The 15,279-nt window shown below is 34.5% G+C and overlaps 1 protein-coding gene across 4 annotated transcripts in view; it reads left to right on the top strand.

Moving 5' to 3' along the window:
* The window catches only part of RAPGEF6 (Rap guanine nucleotide exchange factor 6), a 180,495-nt gene that overhangs the window by 64,136 nt on the left and 101,080 nt on the right, over nucleotides 1-15,279 (top strand). The gene's annotated exons all lie outside the window — the stretch shown is intronic.

Raw genomic sequence — 15,279 nt, 5'->3', positions numbered from 1 at the left:
CGTATACTACGACAGACCAGAAATTGAAACTGCCTTCTCTTCCAAGCCATCCCTCCGCCCCTTTCTTGAATTTGCAAGTTGGTTTAAAGAATAAGAAAGCACTTGCATTTAGTCTTTATTGCAGATTTTAGAAGTTTGCTGATTGTTCATATTTCAAGAACATTTCATAAGGGGGAAGTAGTTTTTATTATACATTGATCATTGAAAGATAGTATATTGAAGCTGATGCAAATTTATTCAGTTATTTGTATATTATATTTCAGTCTTTCAGCGGTAGCCGATAATTCCTTTTTTTCCCTGTATATGTTTATATTCCTAATTGCTTCTAATATAGGTCCTCCACCATTTTGGATTATTGGACACTTGTTGCATTTGGAGAATATGTTCTAAATGCTCTGTTGATTTAGCTTGCTTGTTTACAAAAAAAATTCCAAACAAAGCGCTGAGTTTAAGCTGTCAATTCTTTTCTAAAGAAAAGCCATAAGGCTAGTTTAAAATGTAAAGGAATTTTTGGAAGTAAGGTATTGCTGGTTATTGGTTCTTTGCCTTGCAGTATTCCAGCTTCTAAAAACTGGAATACGCATAAAATACACATAAAGTAAGAAACATTCATTGCAAGAGAATTCCAGAATTTTAGAGTTCATTCCAGAAACATCCTTCTTTTATTAGGTACCATACATATTCTAAAAATGGGCACATCTACCATTCAGGCAAAAACAAATTTGAAAATTATCATGTCCCATTTAAAACTGCTTTTGTTTTCAAGCCCTTACATTTCAACTTTGTTCAAGGATCAAAGGAACTGAAAGGATATAAATATGTTTTTCTCAGGCTTCCCAGAGTTCTTTCACATTGCGTCAGGCTATAAATACTATTAAGCAAATAAATAAAAACTCATTTCTTCCAGATATGTTGGAACTGATATTAACCAAATTCGCAGTGACTTGCAGTAATAAACTATATTAAACCTGCTAGGTTAGTTAAAGCTTCTTTACATTATATAGCTAAGATTAATTTAAAATCACATTAGATGAAATATTCCATCATGTGTTATTCAGATATTTTTATAATTTAGACTATAATAAAGGAAGTTATGAGTGCTATTTGGTAAGACATATATATATGTGTGTGTGTGTGTGTGTATGTATGTGTATGGCTAGCTCATGAAAGGAAACAACCTCGAAATAGATCTATACTAGTCTCCCTTCATTTTCAATACAGCAAAATATGTTTTACACACACACACACACACTAATAATCTTTACCTACCAATTAATATATTAAATCAGATATGTATAACACACTAAGATAATTTCAAATCCATCCATCCATCCATCCATCCATCCATCCATCCATCCATCCATCCATCCATCCATCCATCCATCCATCCATGCAAACTGCAACTGTTAGTTTTTTAATGATCATTTTTATATTCTAGCAAAACCTTTATTTTAAAAACAGTAAAAGATGATAAGTTTTAAAAATGCTTTAATATGTTAAGATATAAATGTACCAAGATTTTTTTCCTTGAATGCATTTGATATTTTAAATGTGTTTTTTCAACAGCCCTGTATATGTAGAGCTAGCTTTTTGCTGTTGGTTGTTCTTTTTCTCCTGTTTGTATTAGTACTTATACATTAGATTTATGTTAGGTTTCCTTTAATGGTTAACTTAACCAAACACATCTAATTTTAATAGCATTGCAGGCTTGTAAAAGAAGGATTGTGAAAGTAAATAGAAATTATTCATAGAAGAAGTTAAAAGTGGTTACAGTTTTATGTTTACAAAAAGAGAAGGAGGAGGGGAAAGCGAAAGAAAGTAAGAAATCAAACACAAAAACTTAGGGAGTGATAACGATTATAACATGAATAATGTGTAGAAATGGCGCACTGCATAATCTTTGTGTTATTGTCAGTTTTAAGACATGTTATATAATCATTTTTAAGAAAGGTGATTTTTTTATAATATGGAATAATGCTGTTGAATGTGCTGTATGCTCTTATGATAACTTAGTAATTTCTATGTCGTGGGCAATTTATTTCAGTTTTCTTCATTTCAGTTGACCTATTCTCAGCTTTATTGTTAAAAAATAGCAGTTTTTAACCCACTATCTATTCCTTTGAGAAAGGAAAAATAATGTTCTTTTTGTTATCTTTTCAAAATCTTTTTGTGTCATCTCATGTTTTTGCTCATCTCAACTGAGCTCAACATGTAATTAAAAGCACTTCAGTTGTATACCAATTCAGGCTTTTATTTGTGATTTGTGATAATGTTGCATTAAAATATCTTTCAAATTTGTTTACAACAGAAAGATATAACTCTTATGAAGTAATTTCCTAAACAGCATAAAATGGTTATTTATTTCAGTATGTCATCTCTAAAAAGTCCTTTCTTCCTTCTCTGCCTGCCCATCCCACCCTTCTGAATACCTTTGGCACCCCCCCCAATGTGCACAGGGCCCTCAAAATTTACATTCATAGAACCTGACCTTTTAGAAAAATGGAGGCTCTTCTTGGGGCCTTTCACCCCAGATCCTTGGGGCTTAAGGCATCAGCCACTGTTATAGGGCGATGGATCAGAAGTGTCATTGCCACAGCATACGAGGTGGCTGCTCTCCCGCATCCTCCATGCGTCAAGGCACACACTACAAGTATTGCCACTACTTCAGCAGCTTGGGCAACTCAATGCGGAGTGCTGGCTCAGCAGTTGTAGGCTGTGTTGAAACTTCCTGGTGAGTCAGTGGGGCAACACCTGGGGTCATTGATGTAATTGATGTATGCTGATTAGTTGATGTTTGTGGATTGGGGGTGATATCCTGAGTAGTTGGAGCTTGCAGAGTACTTAGCTGTTTTGTAATGTTTGTCTGGGGTGTAACAAGTTTGTGGTCTGGTCAGCACTCCATACCCACCCACCAGTATTTATATAGGTCTAGTTGTGTTCGCCCTAGCACAAAGACAGAAGCACCAGCCTGAAGATGACGAGTGGGACCTCATCGAAACGTCACCAGAAATCTCTGAAACGTACACGGGAAGAAACCCGAATATGCCAAGACCTTCATACCTGTACCCGTGAAAATCTAGGAAAACAAACAAACAAACAAACACACACACACACACACACACACACACACACATAAATGTAGATAGATAGATATAGATATCTCTATCTATCTATCTATCTATCTATCTATCTATCTATCTATCTATCTATCTCTATATCTACATATATATATACACACACAAATATATTTATATTTGTCACACTTTTTTTGCTGAATTTGAAAATTAAGGGAGACTAGGATAGATCTATTTCGGCCTTATTTTGGCCTTATCAGCTAGCCATACCCACTGGGACTTGAATACATACATACATACATACATACATACATACATACATACATACATACATACAGGAATGCCCAGTAGCAATTGTAAGCAGCATTTAAAATAAAATACACTTGTTTCTGGAATCATGGCATTCTGGAACACAGCTTCTTTCAGGAATGGCCCACATGTTTTACGACTAGCTTTACAAAATTTGACGCATCTTTTCCTCTTTGATTGCAAAGTGCTGCACTGCCCTAATAAAATAATTGCTTCCACATCACATGGAACATTTTCATGACACAAATGGATAGCAGCTCAATTGAAATTCTTTATGTCATGCACAAAAACACTATGTGATGAATTGTCCTAGCATGATGGATGTCTAAAAAAAAAAAGAAATCATTAAAAAAAAAACATATGATAAACATTCTGTTCACAAGTATTGGCTTAAAAACGTATCCACTAATTTTATCTAATAATTTTCCAATCAGCTAGGCAAAAGATAGTTCATACAAAAACAAAACACCCTGTCATATGGACTGTCATCAGAATTTCTTGGAATTTTGCCCTGTAAAAGGGCTTCTTGCAATGTATCACAGATGTAGAATTGCAAATTGATCTAGCAAATGCTAATTTAGACTATCAAAGCATGGAAATGTAATTTCTGTGCAACCAACCAGCCTGTTACAGAAGGCTCCAGCTCTCTCCAAGTATTGGCGTGCTTTTTTTCAAGGCCCAACTGTTGTCATTCTATCTACATTGGTAGAGAATTCAGTAAAGCACCATTTAATGAAAATGGTTGCCCTTGTGGAACAGGACCAGTGAAAACTATTGGACATTGCTCTTTTTGTAAGGAACTTTATATACAACATGATTTAGTGTATTATTTTACCTTTCTGAACACTGGGAAACTTGTTATAATTTTCTCCTTCCACAAATATGAGTTTTTATGCCATCTCCCAAGCAGCCAAATATTATGTTGTGTTTTGTGTAGAATTCTTGATAACATTTTCAAAAAAGAATCTGTTATAAATGATACGTTGCATGATACATCCATTACAGTTTAAATATGCCATATCTATATGATATTTGAAGGATGGTCATATCATATATTTTTAAAATTATTTTTAAATATATGATAAAAGTAATATTTTTACCCAGAAGGAGATTTAGTTCCTTTCACTAGCTAAGTCTTACTCAGAAGTTTGAGAGATTGGTAGTGTTTCAAAAGGAAATGTAGACTTTTCTTCTTTCAGACTTGGAGGGTGTGGGTTATATGCTAATAATTTTTCTTGTCTGTGAAAACGCTCAGTCAACCAGGCCATGGTTGTCCCAAAGGTACTTTTTCAAGAGGCAACTGGACTGTCTTGTTTGTTTGTTTGAAATTGTTTCACTTCTTATCCAAGAAGCTTCTTCGGCTCTGACAGGATGGGGGCTGGGGGTGGGGAATGGAAGGATTTATATTCCTTGCAGACAGCTGGTCATTAGCATCCTTTTAGAGAGTCCTTGAGGCACTTGGAGATTTATCTGTGTCTCAGGGTCATCTGAGTAGTGCAAATGGTTTCTGTAGTCTCCATTCCCCCCCCCCCCCGGGTATACAGTGTTCCCTCGATTTTCGCGGGTTCGAACTTCGCGGATAGCCTACACCATGGTTTTTCAAAAAAGATTAATTAAAAAATACTTCACGGCTTTTCCCGCCCGATGACTTCATACGTCATCACCAAGCTAATTTTGCAAATAAATAACAATTTTTTTTTAATTGTTAATAAATAATTATGTTTATAAATATCAGGATCACTAAGTGTCTTATTCAATGTTGAATACCAGTAATAATGGTAAGTAAATGGTTGTTAAGGGAATGGGAAATGGTAATTTAGGGGTTTAAAGTGTTAAGTGATGGCTTATGATATTGTCCATAGCCAAAAATGGTGTATTTACATCCGCATCTCTACTTCGTGGAAATTCGACTTTTGCGGGTGGTCTCGGAATGCATCCCTCGCGAAAATCGAGGGAACACTGTATTCTAGCACACCATTTAAAGGGTGTTCATCCCAATGTGCATAGCTAAAGGTGTATGGAGATTCTCAGTTATCCTGGTCATGGATGTCCCAAAGGTGTTTTTTCATGAGGTAACTGGACTTTCTTGTTTTTTCTTTAAAGACGTTTTGCTTCTCATCCAAGAAGCTTCTTCTGCCCTGACTGGATGGTGGGAATGGGAGAATTTTCTCTTCTAATGAATTTGCCCGAATAAAAGCAAAGGTTAATCAGTTTTTACTCTAAGCCAGGGAAGCATATTTTTAAGCAGCAATTGAGTTGGTCTGGACAAATTTTGCCCAAAACGACTATATTTTTGAAAAATAGCATGGAACATACTTTATAAGATTTCAAATTATTTTTTTTAAAAATGAGAAGTTGTATCTTGTTCTCTCCTTTGCTTAATCGTCTCTTTCCTATTGCTTTGTTTCATTTGTTTCATTCATTCATTCATTCATTCATTCATTCATTCATTCAAGCATCTATATGATTACAGATAAAGTAAAATCAAAGTATAAACATGATTGTGAATATAGAAGAAGTACAAGCATGGTTATACAAGAAATTTTACGAATACATGGGTACATTAGGACCGTAGGCACAATGGTGTGCTTATACATGCCCCTTACAGTCCTCTTAAGAATGGGGTGAGGTCAATGGTAGACAGTATAAGTTAAAGTTTTGGGGGTTTGGGGAAGAAGCTACAGAATCAGGTAATGTATTCCAGGCATTGACCCCTCTATTGCTGAAGTGGAATTTTTTGCAATCAAGTTTAGTGTGGTTTACATTAAGTTTGCATCTATTGAGAGCTCGTATATTATTGCGGTTGAAGCTGAAGCTGTCTTTTCTTCCCCACTGCCATTCAGTAGTAATTCCTTTGGTGTGTAACGCAGCAGAGGATTGCCTGGCTTTGGCTTAGATCTGGATGAGGAGCCCCTTCTTCCTTTCTCTTTCTTTCTTTCTCCTTCCTTTCTTTTCTGCTTCCACCTTTCTTTGTTGCTGCTGCTCAGTCTTAATCTTTTTAGGTTTTGAATTGAGATTATTTTTGAGCTTTAATCTATTTCCTTCCTTCCTCCCTCCCTCCCTCCCTCCCTCCCTCCCTCTTTCTCTCCCTCCCTCCCAGATGTGTTAATGCCTCATCTTTGACAGTGAGCAGGGAACCCTGTCTCATGACTGGGCATGTGAGGCCATAAACAGTATGCATGCATGCAACTTGGAGGGAACATTGCTGCCCGTATGCTTTTATTCTGTTTATATTTTTATAATTTTGCTATTTTAATTCCTTTGGCTGTGCTCCGCTGAAGCAAACCTTTGAACCTGCAAGTTGTTATTTTAAAATTGATTAAATCATTTTAATTTTCAGTAATATTCTAAAAAGGAATCCAATGTTACTTACAAAAAGATGTAAGCAATGTAAGAAATGACTTGTTTGTTCATATGGCATATGGATATGGTTAATACATGAATCCACAGTGAATGAAGTAAATTAGATGGAATTTATGCAGCTATAAATGTCAAATACTCTAAATAAGAAAAGACTTTTTAAATATATAGTATATTACCTGGGAGAAGAAAAGAAGCTTACAATGCCTAGAGGGAAAATGAATCTTTGGTCCTTTTTTATTGTTCCCTCTGTATCTCCAGTTCTATTTTTAGAAGCTTACATCATTTTTGTTCTAGTGACAGCCTCTTGCTTACATTTCCCCTCCTCTCTCCTCCCCCTCCCCCTTCTCATCCCCTCCCTTAGGATAGGTTGTATGTTTCTACTATTATTGAACTATACCATTATTTTAGTAGGATTTTTAGACTATAGAATGCTGTAACTGCAGTGAAATTGAACACATATTCCTCATTTAATATTGGAACATCATAATATTATAATAAAGAAGAAACTGTGGATAACTCATTGGGATATCTTTAAAAATTGTGATACAAAGCTTTGTAATACTAATAGTATTTTTAAAAATGCAATAATTATAATTATAACCGTTCTTGAAAACAAAATAATTTGAGATAGAGAAGCTTAAATGATGTAGGTGTTTTAACTATTCTAAATCACAGCCGATATAGTGCATGGTGGAGATGCTGCCAGATGTTGTCCCATCTGCCAGTAATAATATTCACCATTGGCCCTTTCTCTTCCAAAATACATTTCAAACTGACACTTGTATATGTTACAATAAACTTTTGATAACCTTCTTCATCATTAAAATGTTAAGCACTTCTGTTTGCCAAACTATAAAGATTTTTACATTGCTTTGTAACCTGCAATTCAGCTAGCGGCTAGCCAATTATCAGGTGCTGTGAGTCTTTAGCTTGTTGAATTCCATTTTGAGCATAATGGCTTACTGAAACTATATTACTATTTACTGTATAGGTCCAGAAATTTCATATATAGTGTGATCTCATTTTTTTGGGAATTGTTTTTTTATATAGGGCATTTGGAGAAATTCTGATGGAAATATTATATGAACAAACATTTGAAATACCTGGAGTTTATTAAAATACAATCTAGTATAAAAATTAATTGCTTGACATCTGTCTTTCTATCTGCATCCATCCAGATCTAATGTAGACTTGAGCTTCTTTTTTAAGTTCATTATATTTTTAAATTAATAAAGTATACTGTTTGCATTTGTAACTCTATTAAGTTATTTGTTTATTCATTGATTGATAGGCATAGCAAAGCACATTGTATCTTTAAAAGTTAGATTTATTTGCTTGAAATAAATTGTACAGAATATTTGTAAAAATATTACTTCCTTTGCAAATGCATATTGATCATTTTATATGTTCTCACAATATACAATTGGCTTAGTAGTGTTGAAAAAATAATTTCTAAAGCTTCTAATCCAGTACAGAATTAGGTTAGCCTTACCCCATGCACATGGCTGTTAGGCTGGCAGTGTTGCATGTAAAATCTTCCCCAGGGAGTTGCAGTAGCTGCAGTCTGATTTGTAAGAAAGGGAAAAGGATGATGTCATCTTCACTTAAAGGGGAAATAGAATTTTCACCCATTATTGGGCTCACAGTTATAGTAGCTGTGAAATGTTGCATTCATGACATACTCTTTAATGGAATGAATAGCACAATATAATGTTTTTAAAAGGCAATTTTAGGCTATACATTCTATTTGCTAATATTTATGTAATAGAAGAAGTTATGTTTTCTTTAACAACAACAACAACAACAACAACAACAACAACAACAACAACAACAACAATAATTTATTAGATTTGTATGCCGCCCCTCTCCGAGGACTCGGAGCAGCAGTTACTCTTAAATTATATTTAGGAGTAACTATATATTGCTAAATACTTACCTTAAGTCATTGGAGTCATGTTACTCTGCTTAGGTGTTCTATGTGCAACTTTGGAACAGTTTCATAAACTCTTTATTTAAGCAGAGTTGCTACTATAGTGATGATGGTTTTGCCTTTTCTTATGAACAATAACATTATTTTAAATGCTGCTCGTCCTATGATATTCTCAATTACTGGAGAGAGAGGAAGTGGGAGAGGGAGGCAGAGATGGAAAGAGGGAAGGAAGGAAGGAAGGAAGGAAGGGGAGAGATAAATAGAGAGAGGTCCCTTGAATGCATTATTTAGACATATATCCCCCCTCAGCAGTCTAAATTAATATGAAGTGGGTATTAGTAAAATAAATAAAAAAACACAGAACTTTTTTCATTCATGAAAATATCTGATTGAAGAGATTCCAAGAGAGATACTATTGAACAAAACTTTTGATATGACAATTTCCTGTTTTTTTGTGCCAGATAATTAAATTTAAAATTTTTTTTTCAATCAGGTTATCAATAATATGTGCATGTTGATCATTGGACAACTGAGAATACTGTTACATTTTTAGAAGATACAAATGAAATTAATCTCAAATTGATATGAATTTGTGCATGAATAGCATTCATTATCAACTATGAAATGTCCTTTTTTGATCATTAAAGCAGTCTCAATCTGTCTTTAGGATTCAGATGAAATATGGACACTTGGTCAATACTTGGAGTTCTGAATAAGAAATTAAAAAAATAACTTGTTTCCATAAATAAAATGCTTATTTTAATGAAAAACTTGGATTTTGTGTTTTTGTAGGCAACAGTTTTTTTAAAACTTGTAACTAGAGTGTTCATGTATTTCCCTCTTAATTGATTGCATAGAAGATATGTATGTTCATTTTGAATCCACATCACTAAATCCTTTAAAGTGTCTGGCTCTTTGCCTTAATGGCTAACAATGTTGTTTCCCATTTTTAATATTAAACTTCAAATATCAAAGCTTTGATATGGTTTAAGGCATGATATATTTTAGTTCTCCAATTTAAAATGGATTTTATTCAAGGTTACACTATTAGGAAAAGTTTGTGCTCTCCAATTTATTTATTTATTTTTAGAGATAATAGGTATGTATGTAATGAAGGAAATATCTTAATCATTTTAAATCACAATAACTGGAAATATTGTTTGCTTATAATACACCATAGGAAAAAAACTCATGTGCATAGATGCACAGATTTCAAGATTAAATGGTTAAAAATAAAACACCCAAAGGAATTGTGTGCAATGTCACATCAGCAGAGTGATATGAAACATACTGCATTTTGCTGAATTGTTGTTGTACAGAGATGTGTTTATACTAGGTCAATAAAGATGCCCTGGCTGCATCTGCAGATACAGTAGCCAATTGATCTAATGCAGTTTCTAAAGGCTTTCTATACAGGTGATGTCATCCTTTTAGCTCCATTCCCCTCCCACACTCTCCCCTCCTTATTAGATATTTCATCTTGCTGCGGAGCATCCAATCGATGTGAGCTTTTCCTGAGGGAGATGCTGAGAAACGAGCAAAGATAGTAGGAATTAGGACTCGACCATTCAGTCTTGCTGTGGATGTTGCTTTTTGCAGTGTATTAGAATTTTTTTAAATTAGAAAATGCTAGATTTGGATTAACCATGGTATCTGGCTGCTGCATTAGAATTCTTAGCTATACTGCAGCATTTTAAACTCTGCATTGGGGGTATGAGGGAAATGGCTTTGATTGCAGAAGCTTTGAGAAATTCTACAAGGCAAACCTGTTAGACCTCATACACACACTCACGTTTTGCCTCTGAAGATACTGGCTGTGTGTGGATTCAGTATTGCGGCTTTGGCGGCAGGAGTATAAAGAAAAAGAAACTTTGATATGAAGAATTCTTTGGTCACCCAAGGTTTAATGAAGAAGACTCTTAACAAAAATGTTCCTGCTTTATAAAATGTGAAGATGGGAAAAGGGAAACTGAAGACTAACCAGCTTTAACTGTGCCTTGAAACAGAAAAAAAAGAATCTTAAGAGGAATTTAATATTCATCTTTTCGTAATTATTGTATGAACTTTCAGCCTGTTCCTAAATTTACTCTATGTGTGCTGTTTCAGGCATATTCTCATTGATATTAATATTTTAAATGAGAAGTATTGCTGAATTTTTTTGAATGTGTGAAATTACCTGCTTGTTGAAATAGGACTGATTTTTTTTTTGCAGTAATCATTGCAAGATGAAAGCTGCTGAATGATAATTTTTAAAAAATCACTGTGAATATAAAATCTGACTAATCATGTGCCTGAAGATCCATATCTTTGATTTATAGTTTATAAAAAGAATCTTCCAAGGATCTTACCTAATTTATTGTTTGTGACTTTTGTTTGCAAGTGGAAGCTTTCCTTTTTAACACAGGAAATGGCTTTTCTTGTTCGTTGTTATGCCAATTGTCTGCAGCCATGGGCCTCTAAAGTAAGTAAGGATTTTAAAGCAGATTTTTCCTCTGATTGATAAATCTTAAAAATATTCACATATGTAATTTCTGTTGATTTTCTTCTGATATTGAAATTCTTTGTACTGTAGATCTGATGTTTTCTGAGTCAGTAGTATGAGAGAAATATCCTTAAATCTAGCAGGGTGCATTAATGTTTAATATTGCTCTTTGACCTAGTTATCAATCTTTGCTGGAATCATGTAGCCTTGTGATTCAGGTTTTGTTGCGACTATAAGTGTTTAAGAGCATCTGTTTGCAATATTATAGAAAAAAACTTGACATAATTTGTATAATCTTATTTGTGAAAAATTATGCCTCCATAAAAGTTTCTTCATTTGCATCTTTGGTGTAATTAATTAATTCTAGAAGTTTTCTCTCTGTTGATGCTAAGCTTAAGCTGCTGCCTAGTGGTAGTAAACCTTCATACAGCTTTTATACCTTAAAAGTATATCTGATATTTTCCCCTTAAGGTTATGAATAATAATAACAATCGAGGTGTGTTCATATATTTTTATGATAGAATTGATTGACATAGGAAATTAGAAATAATGTTTAAAAAATTTGAGTTCTGTTAGCTTGGTTCTTCTATAATACTTTCAAGCATCCACTGATAAGTGACGAGCTATAATTATTTGTTAACTTTGCCCTTTGGTTGATTTTAAGACAGCTGGGGCTATTTCATGTAATTGGCATATTTTCTAATCAATCCAGCGGTATCCTCCTGATCATTTTCTTGCTAAGAGCTTATTTTTTAGCAGCCTTGCCAACCCTTCTAAAAACTCCCTAAAGGTTAAAACATCATTTCAGTGTGGATACTCTGTTATACCCATCCCTTGTCTCCTGCTTCCTCCAGTGGCTATCACAATATTGGGTTTCCTGTGCTATGACAAATGTCAAGATCATCCTACACATTCCTTCTGGCTTTGTCCCTAGAAATGAGAGCAAAGACAGAAAACAGTATATAACTAACATTATTATTGTACTGTTATATATCGCTAGCCAGGTGAAATAAAGTGATGGGAACTGTTATTCCTTTCTGATTTAATCAATCAGTTCTGACCTTGCTCTTTCTGGGAAGAACAAGCCACTAGCCTTGTAAGATGGAAAGATATGGCTGCAGTCACTGAGATACTGAACTGTAGTTCTAAACAGAGACTGAAGACTGGTTAAGCCTATGGTTAGTTTTGAATTAATTATTGTGGATTTGTAAACACTGTTAATATGTTGAGTCCTCGGAGAGGGGCGGCATACAAATCTAATAATAATAATAATAATAATAATAATAATAATAATAATTATTATTATTATTATTATTATGTCAGTACAACACAGCAAACGAGATCACTATGCTGGATTTCGTATTTCATTACCAGTCGGGCGCTTCCCAAGCACCTAGGACTGTGTGATGTAGCGGCGAATTATGTTTGCCGATCCCAGTAAAGCGGCCTTTTGCAATTGACAGGTGGAGATTTTGTCAATTCCAATGGTTTTCAAATGTCCGCTGAGATCCTTTGGTACTGTGCCCAGCGTGCCAAGTACCACTGGGACCACTTTCACGGGCTTATGCCAGAGTCGTTGCAGCTCGATTTTTAGATCTTAGTATTTCACTCATTTCTCTAGCTGCTTCTCCTCAATTCTGCTGTCTCCTGGGATGTCGATGTCGATGATCCATACTTTCTTTTTCTCCACGATCACAGTGTCTGGTGTGTTATGCTTCAGAATTTGGTCAGTCTGAAGTCGGAAGTCCCATAGTAGTTTTGCTTGCTCATTTCCGACCACTTTTTCGGGCTTATGATCCCACCAGTTCTTTGCCACTGGTAAATGGTAGTTCCGGCAGAAGTTCCAGTGGATCATCTGTGCCACAGCATCATGTCTATGCTTGTAGTCAGTCTGTGTGATCTTTTTGCAGCAGCTGAGTATGTGAACAATTGTTTCATCTGTTTCTTTACAGAGTCTGCACTTTTGATCGTCTGTTGATTTTTCAATTCTGGCTTTGACAGTATTTGTTTTAATGGCCTGTTCTTGTGCCGCCAGTATTAGTCCTTCTGTCTGCTTTTTGAGTGTTCCACTTGTAAGCCATGACCAGGTCTTTTCCTTATCCACTTTGCCTTCAATCTTCTCTAAGAACTGGCCATGCAATGCTTTGTTCTGCCAACTGTCCATACGGCATTGAGTTACAGTTTTTCTGTACTGGTCCTTAGTTTGCTTCACCTTGAGAAGCTTCCTATTGTTGACCTCCATCAATGCTGACTCTTTGCTCCCCTTCACATAGTCAGCTAGTGCATGCTTCTCTTCTTCCACTGTCTGCTTATTATTATTATTATTATTATTATTATTATTATTATTATTATTTTGCAGATGAAGATAATTATGATTTATTTAAATTTTGTCAATGTATCGCCATTAGAGTAGTAATGGCAATTTATACTTTTTTTTTACTCTAGAGCTACTTTGTAAAGCACACTGGTGTTTTTTGTTGGTGATGATTATTCGCATAAGGACTTGTTTGGGGCATAAAGTCTTTTCCATTTTCACTTCATATTTTGCTTTCTTCATTGTTACCTCATTTGTTATTGTAAATGGATTAAAAAGTTTTAAAAGCATCCAATATTTTTAGTCTGTGTTAGGGAAGATATATATAGCTGCTTGATAATGTAAAGAAGTCAAAGCAGATTGAGCATTTTTTGAAATAATTCTGAGTGAATATTTATTGACGCCTAAAATGGCAGACTTGTTTTGAATTGGATCTTCTTGAATGTGTAAATATAAGGATTTAATAGTGGAACAGTTTACATTCAGAAGTTGTAGGTGCTCCACCACTGGAGGTTTTTAAGAAAAAAATGGACAGCAGCCACCTGTCTCCTATTTTTTCAAGTCAATATGGTTATTGCTGAGAAATCTGTGTTCCGAATGTCCACATATGTGAATTGCACTGTGGTTGGGAAAAGCTGATTTAGCGTAATATCTGACTCATAGGTATGCTAGGGGCCAGGGATAGACAAGTCTTGAAAGATTCACGGTGATACAAAACCTATGACATAGATACTTGCATCAGATATTAGGACTAAATAGGTAAGGACAGCTTTTGCATCATAATCTCATTATATTGTATCATTATTGTATATAATTTTAGTTAACTCATGACTTTGGTCTGTCTTCCAATCCCATTTTCTCTCTCTCAAGTAGAGAAATCTAAAGTAAAAAAAAGAGAGAGATGATACACTCATATTGAAAGATGCCTGGAGTGATTGAAGGCGGGGTGTGTCTATGAGGAAAACCCAATGGCCCCAGGCTGCTGTGCTTGAATTTAATTATAAATTGCAGTACTGTAATCCTATATTGTCCAGATGCACTCAACATATAGGCTTTACTCCCAGTTTTAGTTTAGTAGTCCTAGTTATTTTATTCTGGTTGATTGCATCTTGCCAAATTGCTCTGAAGTTAAAAACTGCATTTAATTAAAAATTGTTACCTAATAGTTATGGCACATCATTTTTTGTTCTGATTTTCTGTTTAATCATATAGGTACCTTTGGGGATACAGGTTGCTTGCATTTGACATTCAGAATTCCTTCAGCTGTCTGTGCTCATAAGAACTATTAAAAACTCAAATTATGTACATGAAACACCTTTCTTTTGATACATGAGATGAATGTCATAAGAAATGAAATATATTTTAACCCATTTATCTGGATTTTTTTTCTGTAACATTGTACAACAATAATATTTAAATAGTAAATTAAGGAGCTTTCCTTAAGTAATCTGTGTTGATTCCAAGAGCATTGATCACATGAGACATATCACATAGAATTCAATCATGTTCTTTATTTGGAAAGTTATCTTTTTAATATCATAGACCTGATGAAGATAGGAAATTAATATTAATGTTGCCATAGAAATCATTTACACAATCAAAAGCAATATACCGTACCTGTTCTACTAATGAAAGTCTAATATTAATCTTGTAATTTTCACCTGGCACAGTAAAGGTTTTTTGTCACAACATCATTTACCTGTTAAGAGTATGTCTGAAACACTTTACTTAAATACAGTACAGAGGAAAACTTAAGATGAAGCTCAACACTTATTTTTACTAGCAGTAAAAATTCCTGTTGTCAGAA

Source organism: Erythrolamprus reginae, chromosome 2 (assembly GCF_031021105.1).
Source record: "Erythrolamprus reginae isolate rEryReg1 chromosome 2, rEryReg1.hap1, whole genome shotgun sequence".
Taxonomy (NCBI): Eukaryota; Metazoa; Chordata; class Lepidosauria; order Squamata; family Dipsadidae; genus Erythrolamprus; species Erythrolamprus reginae.
This window is presented reverse-complemented; position numbering and strand designations above follow the sequence as displayed.